Source organism: Sorex araneus, chromosome 2, assembly GCF_027595985.1.
Source record: "Sorex araneus isolate mSorAra2 chromosome 2, mSorAra2.pri, whole genome shotgun sequence".
Lineage (NCBI taxonomy): Eukaryota > Metazoa > Chordata > Mammalia > Eulipotyphla > Soricidae > Sorex > Sorex araneus.
In genome coordinates, this window is record NC_073303.1 from 250,554,497 (window position 1) to 250,571,658 (window position 17,162).

Consider the following 17,162-nt stretch of genomic DNA (forward strand, 5'->3'; position numbering starts at 1 on the left):
GCTGTGGCCCTCCAGCGAAAACCAAAACCAAAAACCAAAACACAAAGATCTGATACAGAAAAAGCGTTCCACAAAGCAGAAGTGAAATTGCTCTTGGTCATGAAACTGAAGGAGCCCTGGAGCTTGGGGGGGTGTGGCCCAAGTGGTGGCGAGGGAGCAGGTTCCTCACGTGTGTAGCAGGTGTCAGCCACCCTCACCCAGCCCGGCAAGCTCTAATCCCTCCAGATTCCCCTGGCCAGGTCACTTGTTACTGTGGCAATCACTTCGTTTTCAGGAAGCAGCTCTGAGAAGAGCTTTAATAAAGCCCCGGGATTAGGGCAGGTTGAAGGAATCTCCCGGCTTGAAACATCCACAAAGACAGAAATTAAGACGAGAACTTTTAACAGTTTTGTGAACTTTTAAGAGAGTTTTGACAGTTTTGGCTTGCCTGTGGACAAGGCAAAGGGAATCTGGATGAGGAGGGGATGGGGGGGATGGGGGGTGGGCAGGTAAAGAGAAGCAGAGATAGGTAAAGGAAACCCTCTTGTAGATGAGAAATTCGTATTGAAAAGTCCATGGAGCCCAAGCAAGAGATAAAGACTGGAATGTGACCAGAGGAGATAAGAAAGAGAAATTGCATAATTAAGAGCTCAGTGCAGTAACTTTCAAGCAAGCCAGTCCAGGGTCCAAAGCAGGCAGCCAGGGGCGTGGTTCCAGTTACTCAAGACTTAACTCCATAGTTGTCAGAGGGGCATTTTACAGTCAGCCTGGGGCCAAATGTAACACACACACAAAAACCACTGTCATTTAATAGAGCCCCTGCTGGAGATAGACGAATTAGACTAGCTGATATGTTAAAAAGCACATGCAGGTAGGGCAGTTGTCTTGCACAAGGCCGACAACCCAGACTGGATACCTGGCACCTCATAAAGTTCTTCAAGCACTCCATGAATGCAGAGCCAGGAGTAATCCCTGAGCACAGCCCAATGTGGCCTCCAAAACAAACAAAACAATGGCAGTATTGGAAGAGTAACCATTTGAATATTAGTAAAAGTGTTCAATTTTTGCCTTTCATCTTGCAAGAATGGAGCAGTTTTCATAACTTCTTCGGGACAATCTAAATGTGCCATGGTAGAAAAATCAACAAGAAAATACCCCATCCCGGGGCTGGAGTGATAGCACAGCGGGTAGGGCGTTTGCCTTGCACGCGGCCGACCCGGGTTCGATTCCCAGCATCCCATATGGTCCCCTGAGCACCGCCAGGGGTAATTCCTGAGTGCAGAGCCAGGAGTGACCCTTGTGCATCGCCAGGTGTGACCCAAAAAGCAAAAAAAAAAAAAAAAAAAAAAAAAAAAATACCCCATCCCTTTTCAGGAAAACATGCATTCCATTATGTGAGTTGTAATGTAAGGCCAAACCACCAGCAAGCTTGAAGTCACCAGACTCAGTTGTGCTGTTTCTGTATGGGGAGTGATCGCAGACAATACACTTTGTTTAGTTCGCATTGCTTGCTTCTGGGTGTTGCCTTTAGAGGAGTTTAATTCAAGACATACACGTGTGATTGCCAAGGCACCGCCCAGACCTCTCCTACAGAATCAGTTGTGAGGAGTGTGGATGGTCAATAGCTAGCAGCCTGTTCTTAGGATCAGCCATAGCATTTCTGCCAAGGTCAGCTCTAACCAGGCTGGCTACTCCCAGGAAATGACTGGGCAAATGTGCTCGGGCCAGAGCACTTCAGCCAGCACACAACCCTTCTGCACAGCCATTGCCCTGGGCTCTACAATGACTTGACCCAGATTTCCCCAGAGCTTTGATGCAACCAGATGGATGTTCTTCTGACTCCATCTACCTGCTTCCCTCTTCCCTTGATAGGTGTGAGAGTGCCTTAGTGATCTGGAGTTCTTCCCAACTGCTCTTGCTCCCTCTTCCTTTCTTTCTTCATAGGCATTTCCCCAAAATGTCTCATAAGCCTCTTAACCTTATCAAAGCTGACACAACACAGTTGTGCCTTGGTTTCGGTATTTGGCCCCATGAATCTTTTTTTTTTATTGGTTTATTTTTAATTAGAGTCATCGTGAGGGTACAGTTACAGATCCATACATCTTTGTGCTCATGTTTCCCCCATACAAAGTTCGATAACCCATCCCTTCACCAGTGCCCATTCTCCACCACCAGTAAACCCAACATCCCTCCCCCCCTCCCCAGTCCCTTCTCCCCCCACCCCACCCTGCCACTATGGCAGGGTATTCCCTTTTGTTCTCTCTCTCTGATTAGGTGTTGTGGTTTGCAATAAAGGTGTTGAGTTGGCCCCATGAATCTTGATTTTTAATCACCCAAGTGCTCCTCCCTATTAGTCTGGATACTTTCTAATCAAATTGAGGGTTACTATAAGAGTCCTGCAGATTTTTATTGCACAATCTCAGAGCACTCTTCATATGAACTACCATGAACAGTCACAGTAAGGCAGTGGTTCAAGAGGGCAGATTCTGGACTTAGAAAAATGTAGACTTGAATTCTCTATCTGTCATTCAGTAGCTTAGTCACTCTGGATAAGTTAATCAAACCAGTAGAACCCCAAAACAAACAAAAGATAGCCTACAATATTTTGTAAACTCCTTATACTCCCAGCACTGTGTTGGGTAACATATAATGCATTTGTAGATAAGAACTGTAGCACTGTCATCCCGTTGTTCATCAATTTGCTCAAGCAGGCACCAGAAACGTCTCCATTGTGAGACTTGTTACTGTTTTTGGCATATCCAATACACCACGGGTAGCTTGTCAGGCTCTGCCATGCGGGCAGGATACTCTCGGTAGCTTGTCGGGCTCTCCAAGGAGGGGCGGAGGAATCGAACACGGGTCGGCTGCATGCAAGGCAAACGCCCTCCCAGCTGTGCTGTCGCTCAAGCCCGTAGATAAGAACAGAGATAGTAAACAAATTAATACAGTAAATATAGTAAGGGCTGGAGCGATAGCACAGTGGGTAGGGTGTTTGCCTTGCATGCAGCCGACCCGTGTTCGATTCCTCTGCCCCTCTTGGAGAGTCCAGCAAGCTACCGAGAGTATTGAGCCCACACGGCAGAGCCTGGCAAGCTACCCGTGTGTATTGGATATGCCAAAAACTGTAACAATAAGTTTCACAATGAGAGACATAACTGGTGCCCGCTCAAACAAATCGATGAACAATGGGATGACAGTGACAGAAATATAGTAAACGCAAAGCAATATGCTGAGGATCAGATTAAATATATTTTAATTTGTGTTAGAACCTCTTGTACACTTTTGTCTCATTAATTTATCAAATACATTGTATTAATGTGGATCTCATGTTTTTTCCCTTGTAAACTAAAACGTTTGATCTATCAGAGTATTCTAAATTACCATATAACAGAAATTCCCAGATGCCCTTAAAATTTTTAGATTATATTTGATCTTTGAACTCATTTCAATAGATATATCACTCTCCATTCTTTTCTTTTTTTTTTGATTTTTGGGTCACACCCAGAAATGCTCAGGGGTTACTCCTGGCTCTGCACTCAGGAATGACTTCTGGCGGTGCTTGGGGGACAATATGGGATGCTGGGAATAGAACTTGGGTTGGCTGTGTGCAAGGCAAATGCCCTACCTGCTGTGCTATCGATCCAGCCCCACTCTCCATACTTTCGGTCATGAATATCAGAAACTTAAAATAGTTTTGGGTTGGGCCACAATTAGCAGTGCGCATGGCTTACTCCTGGCACTGCATTCAAGAATGACTACTGGTGGTACTCAGGGGACCATATGGAATGCTGGGGATTGAACTTGGGTTGGCTGTGTGAGACAAACACTCTACCCCAAAATAATTTTTTTTTGGTGGTGGTAGGGGGTGGGCAGTGGTCACACCTGGCGGTGTTTGGTGCTTACTCCTGGCTGTGTGCTAAGGGATCACTTCTGGGGGTATCGGGGGACCATATGAGATGCCAGATTGAAGCCAAGTTGACTCTTGAAGGCAAATGTCCAACCCACTGTAACTATCACTCTGGCCCTTTGGTTTGTTCTTTTGGGTCACATCTGGTGATGCTCAGGCAAATGTCCAATCCACTGTACTGTCACTCTGACCCTTTGGTTTGTTCTTTTGGGTCACATCTGGTAATGCTCAGGGGCTACTCCCACCTCTGTCTTTGGGGGTTCCTGGTGGTGCTCAGGGAACTATGTGGTGCCAGAACTTTGGCCTACTTCATGCAAAGCATCGCCAAAACTAGCTTTTTTTTTTTTTTTACACCCAGTGATGCTCAGGGATTACTCCTGACTTTGCTCTCAGGAATTACTCCTGGCGGTGCTTGAGGAACCATATGGGATGCCGGGAATTGAACCCAGATCGGCCCTGTGCAAGTCAAACACCCTACTCGCTGGTGCCATTGCTCCGACCCTACCAAAACTAGCTTTAATCAGCATGGGAATTTGTTGACATAGTAGTCGGGGGGGGGGGGGGTTAGAGTTAAAATTTGTCTTAAGAATTCAGCAAGTATTACCATAATTGTTATTTCATATGGGTTTTTTATATATATATTTTTATTCTTTTATAGAATCACCATGTGGAAAGTTACAAAGCTTTCAGGTTTAAGTCTCAGTTATATAATGCTCGAACACCCATCCCTTCACCAGTGCACATATTCCACCACCAAGAATCACAGTATACCTCCCCCCTCCCCCCCACCTCCCCAGCCCCCCACCCGGCATGTGTAACTGGTAAATTTCACTTTACTTTGATTACATTCAATATTTCAACAAAAAATTCACTATTATTGATTTGGAGTTTCTCCCCCCTAGAGTCGACCTGCTGAAAAGAAAGCATTTGATAATTTGTTTTCCATTGCTTAGAATGAAGAGATCATATGGGTTTTTATCATCCCTTATTGCATGTGGGTTTCTCCTGACTGGCTGGAAATAGGGTTACCACATTGTGGGCTTTAACAAAGTTTGGGTTAGGCAACCAAGGGGAAATCAAGACCTTCTTTGATTTTGGGGATACCCAGCAACGCTTGGGGGACTATGCAGTGCCAGGGATCAAACTTGGTACTTCTGTATGCATTCCAGCTCTTGAGCCATGTTGCTACCCCAAAGGAGACACTTTTTTTTTTCCCCCTTTAAGAGGTCCTAGGAGTCCCCTCTGGAGATCCTGGAGGGCCCCTCTGGTGATTCTCAGCCAATCTGCCATTAGCTCAGTTCAAGGCCTGAGGATGTTATGATGCTGCTGCTTAGGTCCTGCAGTACCCAGGATACCTCTGCCAATCTGGAGGTGCTGGGAGATCCCAGGACCATTCCTTGTGGTATTCGGGGTCTCCAGGCTGCACCGGGCTGGTGGGGGTGGCGGGGCATTCAGTGCTGGGAAGTGACTCCAGTAATCACTAAACTATCCCAGTCCCCAAAAGAAACACGTTTATCTTTCACCCACTGAGTTTAGTATCACAGATTCTGGTCCTGTGCCTTTCGGGGCCAGACGCCTCTAGGGAAACATCATCACAGAAGTGTAGCCCTAGGAGGACCACACAGAGTTGATGGGAAATAAATGTTACTTGAAGAAATTCTAAAGGAAGCTAAGTCCTGGCAGATTAAAGCCTCAGTTGTCTACTACTGGATGATTCAGGTTAAAAACAAAAACTCAAACAAGGTTTGGGAGGCTCTGATTGGATGGCTAAGTGTCATTTTTTTGGGATGGGGTGGGGGATAGAGCTATACCTAGCTGTGCTCAGGGTTTGCTCCTGACTCTGCACTCAAATCATCTCTGGCTGGGCCCTATGTGGTTCTGGGGATTGAACCCCGGTTGGTTGACTGCACACAAATTAGTGGCTTACCTGCTAAACTATCTAACCGACCCAGAGGAAACTTTCTACGCTCTTACATCACTTTTTTTTTCTTTCTTTTTTTTAAGATCCAAATTAGACAAAAGTGACTACCCTGGAGAGAGCAAAGGAAAAAGAAAAAAAAATCACGCATTGGATCATCTAAAAGAAAACTAAGCAGTGGAGAAAGCAGGAGTTAAGTTGAATGGCCAGTGTCACTGCAGCAGGTAAGTGACAGCAGGGCACGCCCTTTCTAACACTCTCCTGCCTCCAGTCGGGCTCTTCTGGACTGAAATTCAGTCTCCTTTCAGATTTGCCAGCAGGGCTCAGGTGGGCCTATTCAGACAGCCTGGTAGGTGCTCTAAAGGGCGAACACATTTGCAGTCCTTATGTAAGCGCGTGCAGCAGGCACTGGCAGGAGGGCAGAAGGAAGGAAAAAGTGCTCTTTTGGCACTTTGGGGGGAAATGATTCCATTTTCAATTGGAAAATGATTCCACTTTCCCTGCCCTCCCACAAAGTTCCATATCCTGACCGCAGAGGAGCCGCTCCTAATGCCCAGGCCTCTGAAACGCCACTTGTAGGGAGCCAAGATGCCTCAGTGAAACAACTAGGCAGTTTGTGGCTGTGGGCACTGATTCTACATTGTCAAATCACTTTCAGGGGAGAAGCTGGTGATTGTCAGGCTGGATGGTCTGGCTGGTTCTTATGGAGGGGTCTTCCCTCCCCAAGGTCCTAGGAATGCACCCACCATGCCCCCACATACACATCACCATCACCCAAAGATTGCCAGTTCTTTTTTTTAAAAATTTTTTATTAAAGAATCACTGTGATGTACATTTACAAACTTATGAACTTCTGTGTTTGCATTTCACTCATACAGTGATTGTTTACCCATCCCTCCACCAGTGCCCATTCTCCTCCACCAATGATCCCAGTACCCCACCCTGCCTCTGCGACAGGGCATTACCCTTTGTTCTCTCTCCTTTTGAGTGTTGTAGTTTGCAATAGAGGGATTGAGTGAGATTGCCAGTTCTTGAACCCTACCAATCCAAAGGAAAAAAAGAATTGTGATGGGGTCTCACAGCACATGCACATTTTCATAGTGAGAAAAGAAGACCTTCATTATTAATAGGCATACACAATATGCAGAGGGCTTAGGAAGAGGACTAAAACCTTTTGTTATTCAGGGGGGTTTAGTCTAGTATGGGAGAAATGTATAAAAGGGTCCCTGCCCTATTGGGTTATCCTGAGGAGTGACTAAGATGACATACATGTAATTTCCAGCATGGTGCCTGACATCAGACTATTCATTAAATAAGATTTGTTGACTTTGTTAAATGCTCCGTTTCTAGAAATCATGAGAGTGGGGGAGAAGGTGTAGAACCAGTTTCCTCAATTTCCCTATACATATATTTTAGGGCACTTATCCCGTTGTTCAGAATGGTTATGTGGAAAAGTGACACAAGTTCTGTTCTCAGTAAGCCCGGGGAAACCTATCGCTCAGGCTGATGAAAGCAGAGGAAGATGAGAAGATGCCGTCAGGGCACACAGCATTGGTGTTGCCCTTCGACTGGCTCTGCCAGAGGAAGGGCCTAAAATGGCCCCTTTGGGAAAGTGCCATTTAAGGTGAAGGGCATGTAGATCCTTTTGAGTTAATGAGGTAGACAGAGTTCTCAGGTGAGCAGCAGCTTGGAATGTTCTAGGACATGGAAGAAGGCTCTGGGAGGCTGGAAGGAGAGGGGGAAATGGTCAGAGAGGAAAAGGAGGTGGGCGGTTATTGCTCTCATGCCATTCTCCAACCTGTCTGCCCGGTCCCCTGCCCTCCTGCCTCCGGACACTCCATGACTTACACATTCTCGGCTTCTGGCTTCCTGCCAGGTTCGGGCCATGTTTGAGGAAGACAAGAAGATGGAGAGGCAGGTGGAGATCTTTCTTTGCCCCTTCCTCCCTGCCTCAGCAACACTTTCAGTTGAATCCCTTTGTGGCCACTTCTCATGTCAAGTATTCCCCCCTTCCACATCTTCAGCTCTCTGGAAGTTTCTTTCTCTCTTCACGTTCGGTGTGAACCTGGCTCTGATTCCTGGCTGCTGCCTCCAAGGTTGTTAGTTTCCGTACCCTATCTGCACGGTTGTTATCAACTGTCCTCTTTAGTGTTCTGCACGGCCAGTTTGGAGGAACTTGTGTACCAGGGTCAGGATGTGGCCTTTTAGATTTTTATCTGAAGGGCCACAGAAGCTGCAAGCATGCTGTAGTCACTTCCTTATCACTTCCTTATTCCTAACCGAGGGTCCTAGCAAATACCCCAAATAGCTGCAACCCTATTTCTCTGCTCCCTTTAGCAAAGACTGCTTCTCTAGAAGCAGGCCACTTTACTTTTTTTTTTTTTTTTGCTTTTTTGGTCACACCCGGCGATGCACAGGGGTTATTCCGGGCTCATGCACTCAGGAATCACTCCTGGCAGTGCTCGGGGGACCATATGGGATGCTGGGAATCGAACCCGGGTTGGCCACATGCAAGGCAAACGCCCTACCCGCTGTGCTATTGCTCCAGCCCTACTATTTTTTTAACATCACAATGTAAAATAATTTAATAGCATCTTTGTAATTATATTCATTAACATTTCATCCAGCAATAGTCACACGAAGTCTAATCACTTATATTGAAGCCATCCAGCATATATTTAAGTAATTAGATAAACCTTACATTTAATTTCTTAATTAAAATCTCTTCTTATATACCCCAAGTAGTAAACCTTGTATTAAAAAAGGAACTTATCTTCAATTGTGATGGCGATAATAGTTTTGAAAAGTGAATTAACCACAAGAACATTTTGTTCTCACTACAAATAAAGGGAACTGAACTTTAAACAAAATTCACATATTATTTAGATTGAAATAAACTATACAAAATTGATTTTCTTCACACAAAAAAATCACTGATATTTTTATATTATTCCTGGAAAAGCTACAAAACAATCATTCTCGTAGATTTTCTAAGATGAGGCAATGGTCATTACTTCTTAAATCATAGCTGGCAATCCTTCCATCTCAAAACTCCTGGCCTTTCGTGACCCTACAACTGACTTATTCTTTTTATGTTCCATGCAGGCTCCTTAGGAAACTTTCACCCCTCTAACTCCCTTATAGATATTGAGGGGTGCTCTGGGGCTCACTTCTCTCCTCCACTGCCAATGTCAGCTATAATCATCCCTTGCCTAAACTACTGCAGATGCTTCCTAATTTGTGCCTCCAAGATCTTTTCTAATTTTAAATCATACCATGTTACTTTCTGAATGAAAAACTCCAACTCTTAGTGCTTAGACTCCAAGCTTGATCAATCACGTGCCCATCCCTGGTCTAGACAGCTGCAGCCAGAAGGAAAGACTGACCTTGATTCCTAACTTAGGGGAATCAAGGTCCTAGCCTAGAGGTTAGGAATCAAGGTCAGGTTTTCTTTTTTTTTATTTTATTTTTTGCTTTTTGGGTCACACCTGATGGTGCACAGGGATTACTTACTCCTGGCTCTGCACTCAGGAATTACCCCTGATGGTGCTCAGGGGACCATATGGGATGCTGTAAATCGAACCCAGGTTGGCCGCGTGCAAGACAAATGCCCTACCCACTGTGCTATTGCTCCACCCCCGTCAAGGTCAGTTTTGAGCCAAAAGGATGGAGGCAGATATGGGCCTAGCAAATACCCCAAACATCTGTCAGTAATAGCATATAAGTACTATTTTTCTTACATTTTTTATGTAAAAAAAATTTTTTACGTGAAAAAATATGTAACATATTCCAGTTAATCCTTGGCAAGAACAGATCTCCCTTAGTGTGAATTGAACTTCTACTTCATTAAAAACTTCTCCTCTTCCTTTACCTCCATTGCCATTCTTGTTGTGGTGCGTGGGGTCTGGGTCAGGGGGAAGGTCACACATGACTGGCCGTGGTGCTGGTCAGTTTAGATGTGGTTCTCTCAGGAGGATCACAGTCTCAGGCTGTGGTACTTGCCCACTGAGGGTTGACCGTAATTGTGTATGTACACATGCTCGCTGGGGGTGGCACTCTTTGGTTGTGTTCCTCACATTGTGGATGCAGTGCTTGCTGGGGATACTGTAGTGCTCGCACACATGCTCAGCAGGGTTGCAGTTTCCAGCCGTGGTGCTTACACATCTTTTATTTATAGTACTGACTAAGTGTCACCCCCTTTATTGTGATGCCTACATATACCTGGTTGTAATGTGGCTAGAGATAACGTCCAGCATTAAGGTTCACAGATAGCTAAGTTGTCACACTTAAAGAACAGAGCTTCCAGGATCACGTGGGGTGCATGTGGTGGCACTGGGGATTGGGCTCTCCACCATTGCTTCCAGGGCAAATAAGCTACTAGCTTATTTGCCATCCTTAAGCTTTCATTGTATACTTACAGGTTACCAAGGTTTGGGTCACAGTTTGTTTATAAATCTTCCCTGGGTATGAGGTTATTTCTGTTATTCTTATTCTTCCTGTGTGATTTGACTTGTTTTAGAATGTGAATGTACTATATTCTCGTTCTTCCTAATACTTAATATTCATTCTGGTGGCACCATGTTATTACAGAATATGAGTGCCATGAGTTCTGTTTTATTTGAGAGTGGTTTCCAACTGAGAAATGGTTTGCTGTGTGTTAGTACTTCTTTAGAATTATCACTTCTGTCTCAGGGCTTCTCTTGGGTGATATTAAAATCTAAACCAGTTGGGCAGGTATAAAACTAGGATGTCCCCATTGTTGATGTATTACACCGAGAAATAGTGGGTAACTGATCTATTCTGAGATACCTAAGATTTGACAGACCCCCAACTCCTATAGAGAGTGGAGAAGACACTATTATTACTACTATTATTATTATTTTTAAAAATGCAGATTCAGGGGCCCGAGAGTTTAGCAGGTAGTGTGCTTGTCTTGCATATAGCTGACCTGTGTTCCACCCCTGGTACCGAATACAGTCCCCTGAGCTCACCAGGAGTGATTCCCGAATGCAGAGACAGGAGTAAGCCTTGAGCACTGCCAGGTACCCACGCACCCCTACTCCCCTCCCCCACCAAAACGAACAGAAAAGCCAAACCCAAAATACAGATCCATCCTTCAACATTTTTCTGTTAAAATGTTCTTAGTTGATTTTTACAGATTCATTCTTCAACATTTTTCTGTTAAAATGTTCTTAGTTTTTTTTTTTTTGGACTTGTTACATAAATCTGTTTAATGAGGGGGGGCAGGGTAAAATCTGTGTAATGATTTAGGAATGTGTGTACTGGCTCTTCTCGGTTTCTGTAATGGCAATTTTACCATGTTTTAAAAACTAGATTGGATATAAAGATTTATAGGTACATAAATAGATAATGTGAAAAAAAAAAAAAACCAAATGTGTGAATGGCATCCTTGGGCTGCCTCCCCAGCCTCCAACAGTTCCCAAGTTTCTGAGCCCCGTACCCCCCTCAGTCCTCCTGGGGAAGAGAATAACTGAATTCAATATGATTTATGTGCTCCTTCCTGCTCCGTGCCTGTGTCATGGAATGAAGCCCCCCCGTCTGGCAGACAGCTGGGGTCGATGGCCCACTCCGACTCTCATCCATCTTGCTTTGCTGTTGTTCGTGGGCCAGAAAACATGGATGTCCCGCTTTCAGAAAAAGTGAATTCAGGGGGCCCTTGGAGGATAGTTCAGTGGCTCTATTAGCGCCCAGGGCAAAATGAGGCCACGAGCTTAATTCCCAGCATGCATCAAGGCCCTCCTGACAGCCTGACTGTCTAATTCCCAGCGAGAAGTGAAAAAACAAAACAAAACAAACCAAGAGTAAACTCACCCTTCCTCCTCCGCCTTTTTTGTTCTACGCAGGCACTCACCAAATCGGGGTAGTGCCTGCCTTGATTGGGCAGGGCCATTGGCTTACATAAATGCAACCAGTGCAAGTGCTAATCTCTTCTGGAAACACAGATAGGCCAAGAAATCTGTTTAACCAGCTTCGTCCAGTTCACACATAAAATTAACCGTCAGAGGGATTAAAAAATGTTTTTAGTGGTGCCCCTTGAACCTGATATTAGGGGAGAAAAACGGAAAAACTTTACAGATAGAAAGCAAGCAAGCTTCAGTGCTTTGGCAAGGGTGGGGCTCAGATGTCAGAAAGCAAGGTTTTTCTCAGTGATTGATTAGCAGGGTGAGCTTGCCCAGTCCCTTAAACCCTGCATCGCAGTTTCCTGGTCTATGGAAGGGAGCTAGTGCTGAGATTGAAACAATGTGCTGAGTGTAAAAGTGCTTTGGAAAACTTGACTTGTTATTCTAGGCATCGCTTGCTTTCTTCCTACAAACTGCCTTTGAACTTTTTTTTTTTTAACCACAGCACCCTATGTATCCCTCTGCTTAGGGCCAGACCCAAGTAATGTTTACCCTAATAAAACATTAACTCGAGATTTCTCACCACTTAGCTGGGTAAGGGCCAGATCCTGGTACTTGGCTCAAAGAAAGGAGTCACATAATATTTAGTAACAGCCGAGTGCGAAACGCTTTGGTGTTGGGGGAAAGTGATCAAAGGTAAGAACTGCAATAGTCTACTGATCACTTAGGTTATAGAAGGAGTGTGCTAAAAAATAAAAGTGGGGCCCAGGAAAAACAGGGTGGAGGGGCGGGGGGGAAATGGCTTTTTGGTCAGGGATGCATGCCAGGTACCCAGGATCCCAGTTTGAGCCCAGCTCCACATGTCCCCCGAGTACTACCACGTGGAGCCTTACAGACCCAGCCTTGCTGCACCTCTAGGGTCACTTCCAATGGCACTAAGCATTGAAGTATCCGGCCCAGTTTACTGAGTGCCAGCTGGGAGGGGCCCTGGGTTCTCCTGAGCACTGCTAGGGATGCCTGCTCAAAAAATGGGGCTGGTCCCAGCTGTCCTTTTACATACAGTGGTGGAGCCTTTATATCCTCGACCACTCAACGTCCCATCCTCGGCACTTCTGGGGAGGAAGATGGCTTCCCCCAGGAAAATCAATTGTAGGGAGGGTGATAGTGAACCTGACCAATAAGCCATAGTAGCCCAAATAATGAGCTCCTTTGTTGAGGAAGAGATGTTTGAGAGCTAGGAAGTATTTGGGCAGGATCCTCGATGTCCCTTTGAGTTGGTTAAGACATAACTTTCTGTGAAAATTCATGTGGCTCATTGGGAGATACAAGTAGATGTAACAGTTATGGATAGACTAAAATTGGAAAGAAAAAAGTCCTTGGGAGGGTGGGGGGTGGGGGGTGGGGGGGCAAGTCACTCTGTGCATGAGGGTTCACTCCCAGCAATGCGCAGTGGACCCTGCAGAATCCTGAATCAAACGGGGGTGAGGTACATGCAAAGTACATGCCTTAACCCCTGAACCATCTCTCCAGTGCTAGAACAAGGATCTCTAACTCACCTGCCATGTCAGAGAGAGCCCAAAGGAAACCAGACACTTGGGGCACCAGTGGCCTTCTTCCCTGCCTCCCTGCCTCCCCACCCCGGCAGGACTCTGAGTGACATTCTCTGCCAGGTAGCTCAGAGTTTGGAGATTTTTCAACAACGGGGAATACATGAATACATCATCTGATGCAGAGGAAGAGGGAAGACCCTGGGGCAAGCATAGCGTTATGAGAAAGGGTAACGTTTTCCAAGAGTTTTATAAGAGAACAGGAGCGTCCCAGACGTTCTGGGAACGTCCAGGAAGGAAGGGAAACTCCCACCATGGAGAGTCTGTCCTCTCAGGTCCTGTTCGTGGCAAGGTTTAAATAGACACGTTCGGGGCTGGAGCGATAGCACAGCGGGTAGGGCGTTTGCCTTGCACATGGCCGACCCCGGATCCCCTGAGCACCGCCAGGAGTAATTCCTGAGTGCAGCGCCAGGAGTAACCCCTGTGCATCGCCAGGTGTGACCCAAAAGGCAAAATAAATAAATAAATAAATAAATAAATAAATAAATAGACACCTTCACTCCTAGGCCTTAGTTCCCGTTTGCGTTTCCCAACCCTCTGTGTGCAGCTAATTAACCAACTGTGCCTAGGCCTATAACTTGCCTCTAAGCTGGGGACAGTACTTTGCTCCTCCACAGGATGAAATGAACTGGCACATGCTCATGGCTGTAACTGATTTGTGTGTGAGAGTAGGGCCCCTGGCAATGCCCAGGGTGTCAGAGAGCACAGTGTTAGCCGAAGTCCACACTTTTTCCTACCTTTCCAGGTCTTTCTGGCATTGAGGAAGGCAAGGGTGATTTCCATTCTCGGAAGCTACCATTATACTTCTTTTTTATTTAAAAAAAAAAGAAAAAGAGAAAAAATTACAAAATAAAATTGCCAAATATTGCGATAGGCTTAAGAAATTCACAAGTATAGCAAGCCAATGCTTTGTAGTATTGTAGTATACACAGGAGGGAAGCAGGAAATTGCCCTTTAAAGGGTAATTGCACATTCCACGTCCTGACTGTGGAGGAATATCCTAACGCGGGGAGACAGGCTACCAGCCTACAGTGAAAAGGCGAGCAGGGGTGTTTTCCAGTCCTGACAGTTTGTCTTTTTTTTTTTGCATAGAACGTTGTATGGAAATTGCTTTCAAGGCATGGTTTAGTTCTTTCACGAATGGGAGGTCAGACTCAAAGGTTCCTTTTGTGCCCCTCAGCCCCTAGTCCTTCAAATTTGAGATGTATTCATAAAGGAAAGCAAGAAACACCCTCCCCCACGAACCCTCCTACCCTGCTGGCAGAGAGCTGGTCAGCCATGATTCATAGGAACCGCACTGTGGAGTGGCTGTAGAGCCAGCGACTTGATGGAAGTGGTCAGTGTCCAGAGGAAGTTCTGGAAGGGACAAAAACATAAATGCCTATGTCCGTTGGCCTCTTAATGTTTATTTTCTTATTCATTTGTTTTGGGGTCATGCTCGATAATGCTCAGGGGTTACTCCTGACTCTGTGCTCAGGAATTACTCCTGGTGGTACTTGGGGGACCATCTGGGATGCCGGAGACCAAACCCAGGGCAGCTGCGTGCAAGGCAATCACCCTGTCCACGGTACTATCATTCCAGCCCTGAATATTTCTGAAGTAGAAATATGGGACGTAAAGTAGAGGGTGGGTAAGGGGGGGGTATAGCCGGGATATTGGTGGTGGGGAATATGCACTGGTGAAGGGATGGGTGTTTGATCATTGTGAGATTGTAACCCAAACATGAAAGCTTGTAACTATCTCACGGTGATTCAATAAAATTTAAAAAAAATTTAAAAAAAGAAAAAAAAAAAGAAATATGGGACGTGAGTAGCTGACATCCCGGTATCTTGAATAATGCCTGGTTGTAAAGCCTGCATGTGAAACACGCTTCAGCTTCATGGGCTGTAATTTGCTTTTTGTGAGGGGGAGGTGATGCAGGGGGTGCCCAGAGGCCTCTTCTGGTGTTCTCAGCCGACCATACCAGAACTTTCTATGTGGGGACCTAAGGATGAAGTGCTGCTTGGGCCCTGTGGCACCAGGTGCTAACCTGGGTCACCCCAGCAATGTCCAGGGGGCTCCAGATCTATGCCCAGCAATGTTCAGGGGACCACAAGGTGCTGAGGATAAAACCAGAATCAGATGCACACAAGGCTTGTGCCTTAACCCCTGTACTCTCTGGTCTCTAAAACTTTTGTTTTATTCTGCTCTGAAGGAATCTTTAAAGATTATTTATAGGGGCCAGAGCGATGGTACAGCAGATGGGGCATTTACCTTGTACACGGTTGCCATGGCTTCAATCTCTGGCATCTCATATGGTCCCCCGAGGACCTTCAGGAGTAATTTCTTTCTTTCTTTCTTTCTTTCTTTCTTTCTTTCTTTCTTTCTTTCTTTCTTTCTTTCTTTCTTTCTTTCTTTCTTTCTTTCTTTCTTTCTTTCTTTCTTCTTTTTTTTTGCTTTTTGGGTCACACCCGGCAATGCACAGGGGTTATTCCTGACTCATGCACTCAGGAATTACTCCTGACAGTTCTTGGGGGACCATATGGAGTGCTGGGAATCGAACCCGGGTTGGCTGCATGCAGGGCAAACGCCCTACTCACTGTGTTATTGCTCCAGCCCCGTCCAGGAGTAATTTCTTAGTGCAGAGCCAGAAGTAACCCCTGAGCATCGCCAGGTGTGGCCCAAAATTCCCCCTCCCAGCTCCAAAAATATTATTTATATATAAAAATCTCTAAAGATTATTTATATATAAATATATGTATATACATAATTTTTTTTTGCTTTTTGGGTCACACCCAGCGATGCTCAGGGGTTACTCCTGGCTTTGCACTCAGGAATTACTCCTGGCAGTGCTTGGGGGACCATATGGGATGCCGGGGATGGAACCCGGGTCGGCCACATGCAAGGCAAACGCCCTACCCTCTGTGCTATCGCTCCGGCCCCCATAATTATTATTTTTAACCCTCCCAGCACCCTGAAACTAGAGGGGTGGGGCATATAATGTCAGACACTGAACTCAGAACCTTATGCATGCAAGGCATGTACTCCAATTCTTTGAGCTAGTTCACTGCCTTCTCCACGTTATTAAAAATGCATAGCAAAATATAAGAAAACAACTGAAATAGTGCCTCCAAATGAAAAGAAAAATATAGTGTATATGTGAATCATATTTGAGGGATTTCAATTTATCATGGAATATCTCAAACCTCCTAGCTGAAGATAAGGAAAAAAATGCACATGCCTTTTCTACACTATCTCTGTTTCCTTTCTATTTTTATGTCAACGTTTCAACAAGTGTTATCTTGGGCCTGAGAAGACTGCTTGGCATTTATTACTGTACAGGTGAGCCTGCAGGGTTAGAGAGATTGTACAGGGGTTAAGGCACTTGCCTTGTATGCATACAACCCGGGTTTTATCCATGCCACCACATATGGTCCCCTGACCACTGCCAGGAGTGATCCCTAAGCACAGAGCCAGGAATAGAAACAAACCCTCAGCATATCTGGGTGTGTCCTATAGGATTTTTAAGAAAAGGGAACTTGTGAAAAAAATGTGACTGCAAGCACATCTGTTCAGTAGGGTCAATTATCTGTGCTTTAAAAGAAAAGGGGGGGGGAAAGATTACTAATCAAGGATAAAGCAAGGTAAAGTCCTTAAAAACAATAGGCTTTCTAAGTTGAGACCACCTTCTCTTGTCTCACATTGGATCTTTTATTTTGTTCCATTGTGTCCCGCAGAGGCAGGGACAGGTAATAGGAAGGACAGACACACTGTGAACCGGAGTCCTCAGGCCAACCCTCAGCAGCATCCTAGACAAAGTCCCTGTTTATAAAATGACCCACCCCTCCCCTCAGGGGGAGGTCATAAAGATGAAGAGCAGTTGAAATGTCTGGCTGACATACGCATGACTA